The 11138-nt window shown below is 39.0% G+C and overlaps 1 long non-coding RNA gene across 1 annotated transcript; it reads right to left on the bottom strand.

Annotated features, from left to right (window-relative positions):
* Positions 1-1545: 1545 nt before the first annotated feature.
* LOC142600346 (uncharacterized) lies at positions 1546-6556 on the bottom strand. The gene is made up of 2 exons (XR_012833783.1): positions 6394-6556; positions 1546-2261 (listed from the first exon to the last, which is right to left on the bottom strand). It is a non-coding gene; the product is annotated as an uncharacterized LOC142600346 (long non-coding RNA).
* Positions 6557-11138: the final 4582 nt, after the last annotated feature.

The following is an 11138-nucleotide window of genomic DNA, read 5'->3' as shown; positions in this document are numbered from 1 at the left end:
ACAGTAGATGCTGTGTTAGGCACTTCCACAGAATGATGTGTTCTCAGCTTCATCACATGCAAAACTTGACAGGGCAATTAAAAAAACCAAACTTTATACCTCTTTTAATATGCATCTTTTGAAGAGAATTTAATATTCTATACTATTATATCACTTAAAGCTATTTTCATTCTCAGTTTCATAAAGAGGCTATGCATTTCAATAGTTCCTGCCTCAAATAATGTATATCCTCTACACTGAGGGCAGATAAAAGGAAGATTTTACAAAGTACTGAGCATCTGCCAATGCTGTCAGGCCTGAAACAAGGACGGACACAGAGATACAGGGATGCTCGATCCATCCACCTAGGTCCTCCCTTGCTGTCAGTGAAAGGATCCCACCCCACCTCTGGATTGGCTGTTAATGTCAGGCAATGAAGAGGCCAGACACAAATCTGTGGGAAACTCTATTCTGTGAGTGATGAAACCGAGTTGGCTTTCTCTTACCCACCGAGAAACAAAAAAAGCAGTAGAAAACTTCAAACTAAATGCACCAGCTTCCTTGAAATGCATACAAAAGGCTAGGAGGCCTGCCATGAAGTTAAACAGTTTCAGCCATGGTACTTACAGCAAACTGCTTCAAAGTAAACATCAGGAAGAACGAGGAAGCAAACACCTTGAAAGTTTTAAACCACTTTTGAGTTTTTTCAATGATGACTCCAAATGATGTTAAATAGCAAAGTATTGACACAAAGTACTTCCTGAGATTTCCTCCTGCCTAGACCAATAAAAACGCCTTCCCCTACATCTGTCCCCGCCACTGCAACTATGATCTCTTCCAGTCGCCCAGATTCTCACCCAGTCACCCCATGTCTCCTAAAAACAGATCCTCATTTCAAGAACTGAAGTGCCTGTTCTTTTACCTAAAATTTTTTGCAACATGTCTTCTGAAGCGGAGAATCTATCTCATGAATGTAAATCTACATAATGTGATTATGGCTGAAAAAGTAAGCGGCAGAGGTCATTTATTCTCCATTCCTACTCCAGAAAAGGATGATCATCTTCCATCGCTAACATGCATTGGAGTAAAGCATCCCAGAGAGGACAAGCACAGCTGCTGCCAGAGGAACAAAGGAGCTAACATTGTGATCAATGTGAGAAGACTATCAAACACTATTTGAGATAATCGTTAAAAACAGCCAACAAGGCTCAGTGTCATTAGCAAACTGTTTGGTGCAGACCAATTTAATGGACCACATTGGCAGTTTCAATAAATTATGGTGATTCAGAACGGCTGCACTGGAAGTCAACTTGAGGGCAAGAGGAAGGATGAATCAATTCCTCTTAAAAGGCAGTTGCTACTGAAATTATAGTTTAGTCCATTCAAATTACAATGGCTTCAGGGACAAAAACTGAGATGTAAAGTAAGAAAAGCTGAAAAATAGGCTTGCTATCTAGTTGCTTTACTAAAAAAGTAGACCATCTCTACATAGATATTACTTTATGCCTAGTCATGCCTTATATTATAACTATCTTTTTTTTTATTAGAACAATTTGTCAGTAATTCTTTTGTTTGTTTGTAAAGCCATCCAAGAATCTATCTACCATTTTGTGCTTAAGGCACTGCACATTCTGTTCTACTTCAGTTTGCAGATAGAGACTGGATCAGATCAGTGTATCATCACTTTGTATGGGATCTGACATAAAATATTTTTCCACTAATTGAGATAGGGAACCTGAGTTTATTATTGTGTTTGTTCTTCTGCTTTTTAACTAACCTAGATTTATCTCCAAGGTAGCATTTATCCAGAGACAGTGTAAAACAGTTCAGAATGAAAACATAACGGATAACTATGTAACCTCAAACTTCTCTATTTCTCAGGCACTTACTGGTTCCTGTAACATTCACAACAAAAACTGTAAATACTTTTTCAGTACACACAGAAGCAGTTCATTTTATGGTAGTTAAATTAAATAAATTACCATTGTAAAATTAACATAGTCATGAACTCTGATCTCTAATTTTCACACAGGTTCATCTGAAGTGCACTTTGTGAGCATACACATAAATGGATATATGAATGAGTGTGCATGAATGCATATACATTAAAGACTCAGAGTAAAACAATAGGCATATTGCAGCACATTCAGGAGCGCAACTCTTCCATTTGAATGGACCTCCACATGTTGACAGGAAAAGGTAATGAACTTAATCACATCCTACTGATGCATGTCTTTCTGATGCATGTCTTTCTGTCACATGGGTTTTACTAGAGTTTCTTTCTGAAATAAAATCATAGAGGAAAGAAATGTTGGACCATGTCAGAATAACCTTGATATTTTCTGACTGAAAGATACTTTCATTTTGTTTTGATATGCCATTTCATTTGATTTTTCTAAATTTTGCATTATTCTAGTATATACCAGTTAAAAATATATAATTTTGAATATTCTTTTTTATTAAAAAAAGAATGTAAGGAATACATTTCATAATTGCCATAAAATCACTTTACTTTATACAAATATATGGCAAGTTCACACTATCTGGCATTTGAAGTAGTCCTTTGTGCTCACTACTTATTGTACCTATTCAACAGATTTTTTTTCTTCAATGTACTGTTAACTGAGATGATCAAGTGAGACACATTAATCCAAATTATTAATTTGTTTTGCTTCCATTCTTCACATAAAACTTCAGCTGGATTTCCCTATTTTTTAATTCATAAGCACTTTTATCTCTTTTCATATTGCTTTATCTCTTGACAGCAAGAGATGAAAGGTGGAAAGACACCACCTAATTCTCATGAGCAGTGATGTGGTTTTGGCCATCTGACTAAGGCTGTTAGTTTTAGAAAAAAATATATAAATTGATGACTCGCAAGGGAAAGTATCAGAAAAAGTAATTATTATGCAAAATGAAACAAATTCATTTATGTAAAATACAGTTTGATTCAATATATTATATCATGGCTTTGTAGCGAAACACATTAACAGTCAACAAGAAATGCTCGATGCTGCAGCAGTCTCTGACTCCTGAATGTGGTCTGATGTCAGCGGAGCTGTCACTCCTCTGTGCCTCCCAACGGCACTGCACATGCCGTCTGAAGGAGCCATTACCACATTTTCTATGGACAAATTCCTGTGTTTTCATCAACATGCAACTTTACCAGAAGATGAAATTGAAATCCCCAGATGACAATGCAATCATATTTTCTACTTTGTTTTTTAATTATTTTTTTTTCTAAGTCTGTGGGGCTCTTGCAGTTTTTCTGGTATCTTCCACATGTACAGAAGACTACTGAATGAAATGTATTGGTGAGTACTTATGTATCCTGTGTGTTTTCTTCTGGATATTCTTATTGATCTTAATTTTTTTCTCCTCTTCCTAAAGAGATTTTTTTTATAAATTTAAAATTAAATTCTATTTTAGCTATGGTAAACATCATCACTAAATTGTCTGCATAAATCTTGTACTATGGACATAAGTCAATTACTGTATTAAAGTATATGGTTATGTATGTGTTCCAATACACTTATAAGTGGATTTTGGCTGTTCAGTTTGGCACACATGAAAGTGATATCACAGTGACATAACAGGAAATTTTCTCCATGGTAGCTGCTGGTGTGACTGAAAGATCTCATGACTTCCTAGCAAAGGTCCATTCTGAGACTCAAATAGTGAATATTTTCAAATGATCCTAAAGTTCTGAAACCACTCCAAGGTTCTTTGAACCATGTCAACCATCATTATTTACTTTAACATCTTAGCTCAGCCAGAGAAATTGTGGTACGCAAAACAAGTTTGCCTCCATATATGCTGAAGATGGTCAAGACTCTGGCTGTGCTGTAATCATTATGAGCATTTCCATTGAATCAGCCTTTCTATCCTGCCTCATGCTACATCTGAAGTCAACATTTCCGTAGAAACATTTTTTGTGTTATAGAGATTGTGGATAACTGCTGCTTCTGGGTTCCTCAATACAAGAGACATGAACATACTGGAGAGAGTCCAGCAAAGGGCCATGAAGATTATTAAGTGACTGGAGCATGTCTTCTATGAGGAAAGGCCGAGAGAACTGGGACTGTTCAGCCTGGACAAAAGAAGGCTCACAGGTGATTTTATCAATGTCTATAAATAGATGAAGGGAGGGTGCAAAGAAGAAGGAGCCAGACTCTTCTCAGTGGTGCCCATGACAGGACCAGATGCAACAGGGACAGACTGAAACACAGAAGATGCCACCTGAACATCAGGAAACACTTTTTCACCATGAGGGTGACAGATCACCGGCACAGTTTGCCCAGGGAGGTTGTGGAATCTCCATCCTCAAAGATATTCAAAAGCCATTTGGACATGGTCCTGGGCAACCTGGTCTAGCTGGCCCTGCCTGAGCAGAGGGGTTGGACTAGATGACCTCCAGAGGTCCCTTCCAACCTCAACCACACTGTGATTCTGTGTGATTCTGCCTATGGACACAAACTGGTTTGTGGGGCTAACTGAAAAGTCTGCCATTACTGAATTCAAAACATGGGACTGAAACAGTCAACCCCAGGCCTTATATGGTGTGTTAATGATACAAGTAAGGGCAGAATTTGTAAAGGAAAACTTTAGTTCAGGGACCTTGTCTCCTGAGGTCCCATAAACACTGTCGAGAGGGAGGGTCCTCCAGAGAGCATTAAAGAGCAGAAACCTACTTTAGCCATCTATCATCTTTTTTCCTCTCTCTCCCTTGATTACTTAGCTTAGGAAGCAAAGTCTCCTGACACTAAGGCAGCATTTGGGACTATGCCCCTGAAATTTACAAACAGCTGTCCCATTGCAATGCTATACGAGATACTATGTATTGCAGCAGGAAACCTTGGCTTTTCAATAGCTCATTAAAACACAGCTTTTCAGGTCAGAGCATGAAATGTTTGTTTATTCTCCAGGAGTGCACAGGCACGCAAGTCATAGCTGTCAAGGGGGTGACTCACACAGGAGAAGGTTCACCAAGCTCAGAAGAGACGTGCTGTTAAAGCATACATGGTGCACTTCTGGTTTGCAACTGGCAGGACTATGCCCTCCCTAGCACAGTTGCACAGGATCTGCACAGGGCTATTGTCACAGTGGTATGGAGAGGTTTGGTTAACATTCCAGTTGAGGCAAGATGAAGAATCAGGATGAGGCTCCATCCAGGGACTCCCACAAGGAGCTGCAGGAGATGGAGACAGTACAGGGCTGGAGGCAAGCCTACCACGCAGGTCCAACATCCATCCAGGGAACAAGGACTAGGCACAGGTTAACCTAAAATATAGCTGAGGAAAAGACTTGGTGCCCAGGCCTTGCTGAAATGAGTCTCCTGGGCCCATGGGCAGGGCTGGAGGGGAGGCTGAGCAGGGCCAGTAGGGCCTGGTAATGCCCTCAGGGTCTGGATTGGTCTTTGACCGTATGGATAAAAAAAGATGGATCTTCCTTGGCCACATGGTGGCCTATGAGGATTGGCTTTCTATTTTCACAGCCAATTCCACAATTTCACTTATGTCTACCAACACCACCCCTCCAGGTGTGGACCTCTGAATGCAATCTTCTCCAGCCATTCCCACAGAGAAGATTCTGCTGAGAATCACTGCAGGTGACCTACAAAAATGTGAACATCATGACAAAATGTGTTGGTTTCCTGAGTGGAGATTTACACCCACCAGCCCTTCTATTAGAAAAAAATTGGACTCAGACAACTTACAGCCTTTTGATTTCTTAATTTACTGTAAAATTTGTCACAGTCAGTAACTGAAGCATCTCATTAACCTTTAATCTATCCTTTATGTTTTTCACTCTTCTTTCATTTTTAACACAATTTACCATGTTAACACTTTAGGTACCTTTTAGCTAGAAAAATAATCAGGAAATAACTGGGGAAACAGAAATGATCTTGTCCATCTTTTATTTAAAGGTAATCCCTGATTAATTCCTACTTGCAGTTAGTAATATAGCATTTCTTCAACATGATCTTAAAAAACGTTTGATATTATGATACAAATCTATGCTCCTCATTACACCTTCCAAACTTTATTTAAATAGTCTAAATGAACAAGTAAAATTACACAAACAGGGTTCTAAAGAAGTTAGTCTAGAAAAATGTAGAAATGTTCTTGTTTTATGAACTACTTTATAAAAGACAGATAATTTTCTCTTATATTCTTGAGGGCTTTCTGACCAGAAAAATGGGCTTTCATCCCATACTGTTCATTTTGATTTCTTTAAATTTTCCTTTGCTGCTTTATTTACTGTATTTATACTTTGCAGCATCCTAAAATAGGAACCTCACATGAGCAGTGTGCATAATTGCCACCCTGAACAGCAACAAAATCCAAAATACAATCAGTTGGGCCATCCATAAATAAGACAGAAATTTATAGAGTGCCATTATTGTCTATTTACATCTCTGCAGAATATACCCAGCACTGCTATATTGCTCCTGAAGTATTTCATTCCACAAATTCAAAGCAACTAATAATGCTCTCCTTTGCCCTAGCCCTGCTGTACAGAACACATTTTCTTCTCTTCTGGAGTCTGTTCCAGCATTCGGTACATAGAGTAAATCACCGAGGTCACACGGGCCTGTCAGAAGACAAATGCGTTCTTGTTCTGTAACATGACGCACTGCCTGAGCATATTTAGAGGTGCTAGATAATTTTCATTCTTCAGGCCTCCAGCCTCCCTTTGTTCTCCATGTATCACTTTCCACTTCCTTTTAATTCTATTCACATGTGCATGGATGCAGCTATGCAAAAACAGAGGTTATTTGTAATTAACCCCGAATGGAAGACACGACCTTCTTGCCAAGCACCAGCCCTAGAAACAGAGCCTTCTCCGCCTTTCCTGCTTGTATGGTTAATTGCTGCTGCACCCGTGGCATTCCCCATGACGTGTCTGCATGCAGCTGAAAGAGCAAGGGTGGCCATGAGGGACCTGCATATGCCAACACAAAGACAATGATGTGCCTGATCACACCAAAATTACAGCTTGTTTAACAGCCCGATTCAGCCAGATACTTAACCACACACTTAAAAATAAACATACGTGCTCTCCATTTGAAGTCAGTGGGACAGAAATACGTCTTACTGAACAAAGTGTGCATTTGACAAATTCTGTACTGCATCAAGGCTTTGTATCATAAGGTCTTAAATATCTAAGGTCATGAGCACCAGCCACATTTCTATTCTTACAAGTTACTATTACCATGGTGCTCAGGAGTCATGGACCAGGACCCCATTTTGTCTGGCTCAGTAGAAGGTCAGGGGGGAAAAAAAAGGACAAAAACCTGACAACATGAGAGAAGAGACAACCAGTGAGGGAGGAGATGGGCACAATAAGACGCAGGGCGGGCGGTAGAGCTAACAGCAGGCTCGGACTGGCAGCAGCCTCACTGTCTGGAGACTGTCACAGGCCAGGGAGAGCTTTCAGTGGTGTCTGATGGAGGGTAATGAGGCAGCTTCACGGAGGTGTGCAGCAAGCTCCTCGGAGGCAGCATGAGAGAAGACATTAAAGTGCTTGTTTGAAATGTTAACAAGTGAATGTCGAATGGCATCAGTGACCTATCAGGGCTGAGAGATGACACTTTCTGTGAATTATAGATGATCTGTAGGGAAGGTGCAGCTTTGAAAGGCCTTCAAGGTGAAGTGCTTCACATTTGATGTGGTATAAAAAGAAAAGCCAGCAGTGGGATGATGAGGGGATGGGAGAGAGCAAAGTGACAACCCAGTGGAATTCATTTTGCAGCAGCGTGATGAAGGGCAGGGAGAGGCAATATCCCTGCCCAGATCACTCCCTCCAATGACCATGGTCTCCCAGCTGATCCTTCCCACTACAATGCATGGGACATTTCCACTATCACCTGGCAAGTTTGATTATTTGTTCTCAAATTCAGAGGCGTGTGTGTGATGGAGAGCGTACCCAGGATGAGGAGTATGATAAAGATGTCTGAAAAATTCTAAAAAGAATTAAATTTTTTACTTTCTATTTGATTAGAGATTAAGAAAATAATTATCAGATAATCATAGGAAAATAATAATTCATCACCTTCATTTTAGATTTTGACTCATGTTCGTCATTTCCCAAGAATTCACATGATAAAGGGGCACGTTACTCCATTAATATCTGCATTTCATCAAAGAATCGATATTATACAAAATAAGAACTACTTACACTTTTAACATAGCAATCAGGTATAGATAGATGGAAAAATAAATTATACTAACAAATACAAGTACTTTGCTTAATTATTAGGGATTTTTTTCATCCCATAAAAGCATTTGCTTTCATATTCTTTCACCTTTTCATCTCTCAGAATTACATAGGTGATGTCATATTCTCCAGACATTGACCTTCTCAATAGCTCTCTAGAGACCTAATCCATCACATTCCTTGGCATGCCTGATTCCCAGCATGGGACATATACTCATCATTGGCCTATTGTAATACATTCTGTATCCAAACATTGAGGCATGTTTTGTTGTAAATTGCTCCTTTTATTCTGTTCTCCACCTCTTGCTAACAACCTGAAGCACTGACTGTTTTAAGGAAAATCCAGATTTTGCTCCTTAGCCTTCAGCAATGATCAAATACAGCAGTAAAACAAAAGGCCTGGTGAGCAGCATTCTCCTACATCTTTCAATAATATCCAAGTATGTATTACAGATCTCCTCAGCATTATTTCCTTTTGGGTTCTTTACAGAACATTACTTTGTTCCATTTCCTTGCATTCAGCTGTGCTTGGCACACAAAAAAACCCCAACTACCCAAAAAACCCAACAACCAATGAAACAAACAAAAAAGGCTTGGTGCAGCTGCATAAAAACCCCCAGCATCCTTGTACATTTGTACATAAACAGGAGCATTTAGCTGGGATTCACCTCCCTTAATTTTAGCCATTTGAAAGGCATTGCATCTTAGCCAGTCATTTTGATTGTAGTCAATGAAGAGAAGTGGCTATCTCCAGATAGTGATTCATCCTAGCCTCTTTTTGCATCTGTTTAGACGAGGCATCTGACTTTCAAATAGCTGAAGGTACACACAGCATAGAGACCTGTAAGGCTTCTTTCTCCTGCGAGCAAGTCTCCTTCTTGTAGTGCAGTGTTGCTTTGCTGCTGCCAGAGTCCTGCATTCAACAGGGATTAATGCATTTGCCTTGGTTAAAACAGAAATGGTGAAAAAGGACTCCCTGTCTCCCCATCAGGTGGAAAAAGAAAATATTCTACTTTTTTAAACAACTTTTTAATTTCTGTGAAATGAAAAGGTGATGATTTAGCCTTCTAGAGATGTCCTTAAGTGTACTGTGTTACAGACCTTCCTGAAAGCTCACTTCATCTGCCCTGTTGTGTGACAACCTTTGGGATGCCGTATTTCTGGAAATAGTCCCCAGTACTCAGCAGCTACTCAGCTCACATTGCCCTGAAGCATTTCCAGCTGTAGGAAAACTTTCCTGGATAAGTAAATAAGCCTTGAACTAATTGCATACATGTGTGCAAAACCTCAGCATTATTTATATGTGCAAGTTCACTGAGATTTTTAAAGTAGTAAAATATCTGTTAAAAGAAAAAGCATTTTATTTCCCATAGTTTTGCTTTCTTGTGAAGTTCATGCTTCTTTTACCTAGTTTCACCCATACTTGTTCCTGACCCATTAAAATCAAGAGAGAAGAAACACATGCATTATATTTAGAGACATGCATAGCTCTGAAAGAGCAAATAGTGTCCTGGTAAGACCGCGCAGAAGAAAACATTTTCATTAATCAAGTGCTAAAAAAATGTTATCACAAAACCAAATAGCTTGAGAAGTTCTGAGCAGGCAAACATAGCACAGAGTGAACACTTGTCCACCTTGACTACTAAAACAGCTGTTGTCATAGCTGACATGTATCACAGCACAGAATCTACCTCTTTTGCAATTTCCAGGTGCATGCTTAATGTTCTTTTTGGTTTTCCTGTTTATCATCCCCCTCATTTTTCTGTTGACTTTGATGTCTCCTGTGTTCATACATTTTTACTTTGATCCCCATGATAGCCCCTTTTCATAAAAGTTCTGGTTGCACTCTAGCAAAATTTGCATTCCTATAAATATTCCGAGAAGGCTCCAGTTCCAGTATTAAACCTTGATTTACATTTTAGAAATCCTAGTGAAACTCAGCAAAATCAAGAAAAAAATATCAGGACATCCAAAAAAGCAGAATTGCTTGTTGGAAATCCACCATTCACAGTGGAGGAAAGATGGATATTTGGATTAAGAATGAATGAGAATTAAGAGTCCAAATTCAATTTTATTGGGCAATTTGGTAATCTGTGTTTCTAATCAACGACCCAAGACAGGATGTTTTAGGGCTCTAAGTCTGAGCTCTAAGAAATATTTCAAACATTTTTCTTGAAACTATAACTTGAGCTGTGTGCTCATTTACCAGGTTAACTAGCCGGGGATGAAAACGGGAAATGTGCTAAAACCAAAATGAGGTGGAGTCCTTTGCAGTCTTAAAAAGAAGATAGTTTCTGTCTTCGGATTCAGTCTGGTTAAGCAACACACAACACAGTTACAACCACAAGAAGGAGTAAGGTATTTTAAATTTTGGATAAACATCCATGTTTTGTGTTTTTAACTGAAACAAATGAAACATGGCAGTTTAATTATCTCTTAAAAGTTTTAAATTATACAAATGTAAATAAAACCAACTGCATTCATGTTGTCCTTATCTAAGAAGAGCAAATGTCATACTCGCTGTTCTAGGGTTTGGTTTATGAGATTTCAGTGTGATTGTTTATATTGGAAGATTAAAGCAAACATCAAAGAGCAACATTAGTCCCAAAAAGATGACTGAGAAATAACAGATCATTAATTAAAGTCTATAAGCAGGTGTGGAAAGTCTTTAATTCAAGTCATTGGAAATAATCTTTTCTGTTCCCAGGTCAGAGAAATTTGTGAGTGGTCAGGTATGAATGCCAACTGTGACCGAACAGCCTTATGCCTGCAAATAACTGAACTTGCCACATCAAAAGAATGTGATTTAATGTCCACTCAGTTGCACGCCTGAGAAAAGATCAAAAAGGACTTGTCATAAAAGAAAGATAACCTTCGCCACAAAGATGCTATAGCCCCTCCTGCAGAGAGATCCCTCTTGGAGTGAGAAAGAAATCAGA

The sequence above is a fragment of the Balearica regulorum genome, chromosome 2 (genome assembly GCF_011004875.1).
Source record: "Balearica regulorum gibbericeps isolate bBalReg1 chromosome 2, bBalReg1.pri, whole genome shotgun sequence".
In the NCBI taxonomy this organism is placed as follows: domain Eukaryota; kingdom Metazoa; phylum Chordata; class Aves; order Gruiformes; family Gruidae; genus Balearica; species Balearica regulorum.
This window is presented reverse-complemented; position numbering and strand designations above follow the sequence as displayed.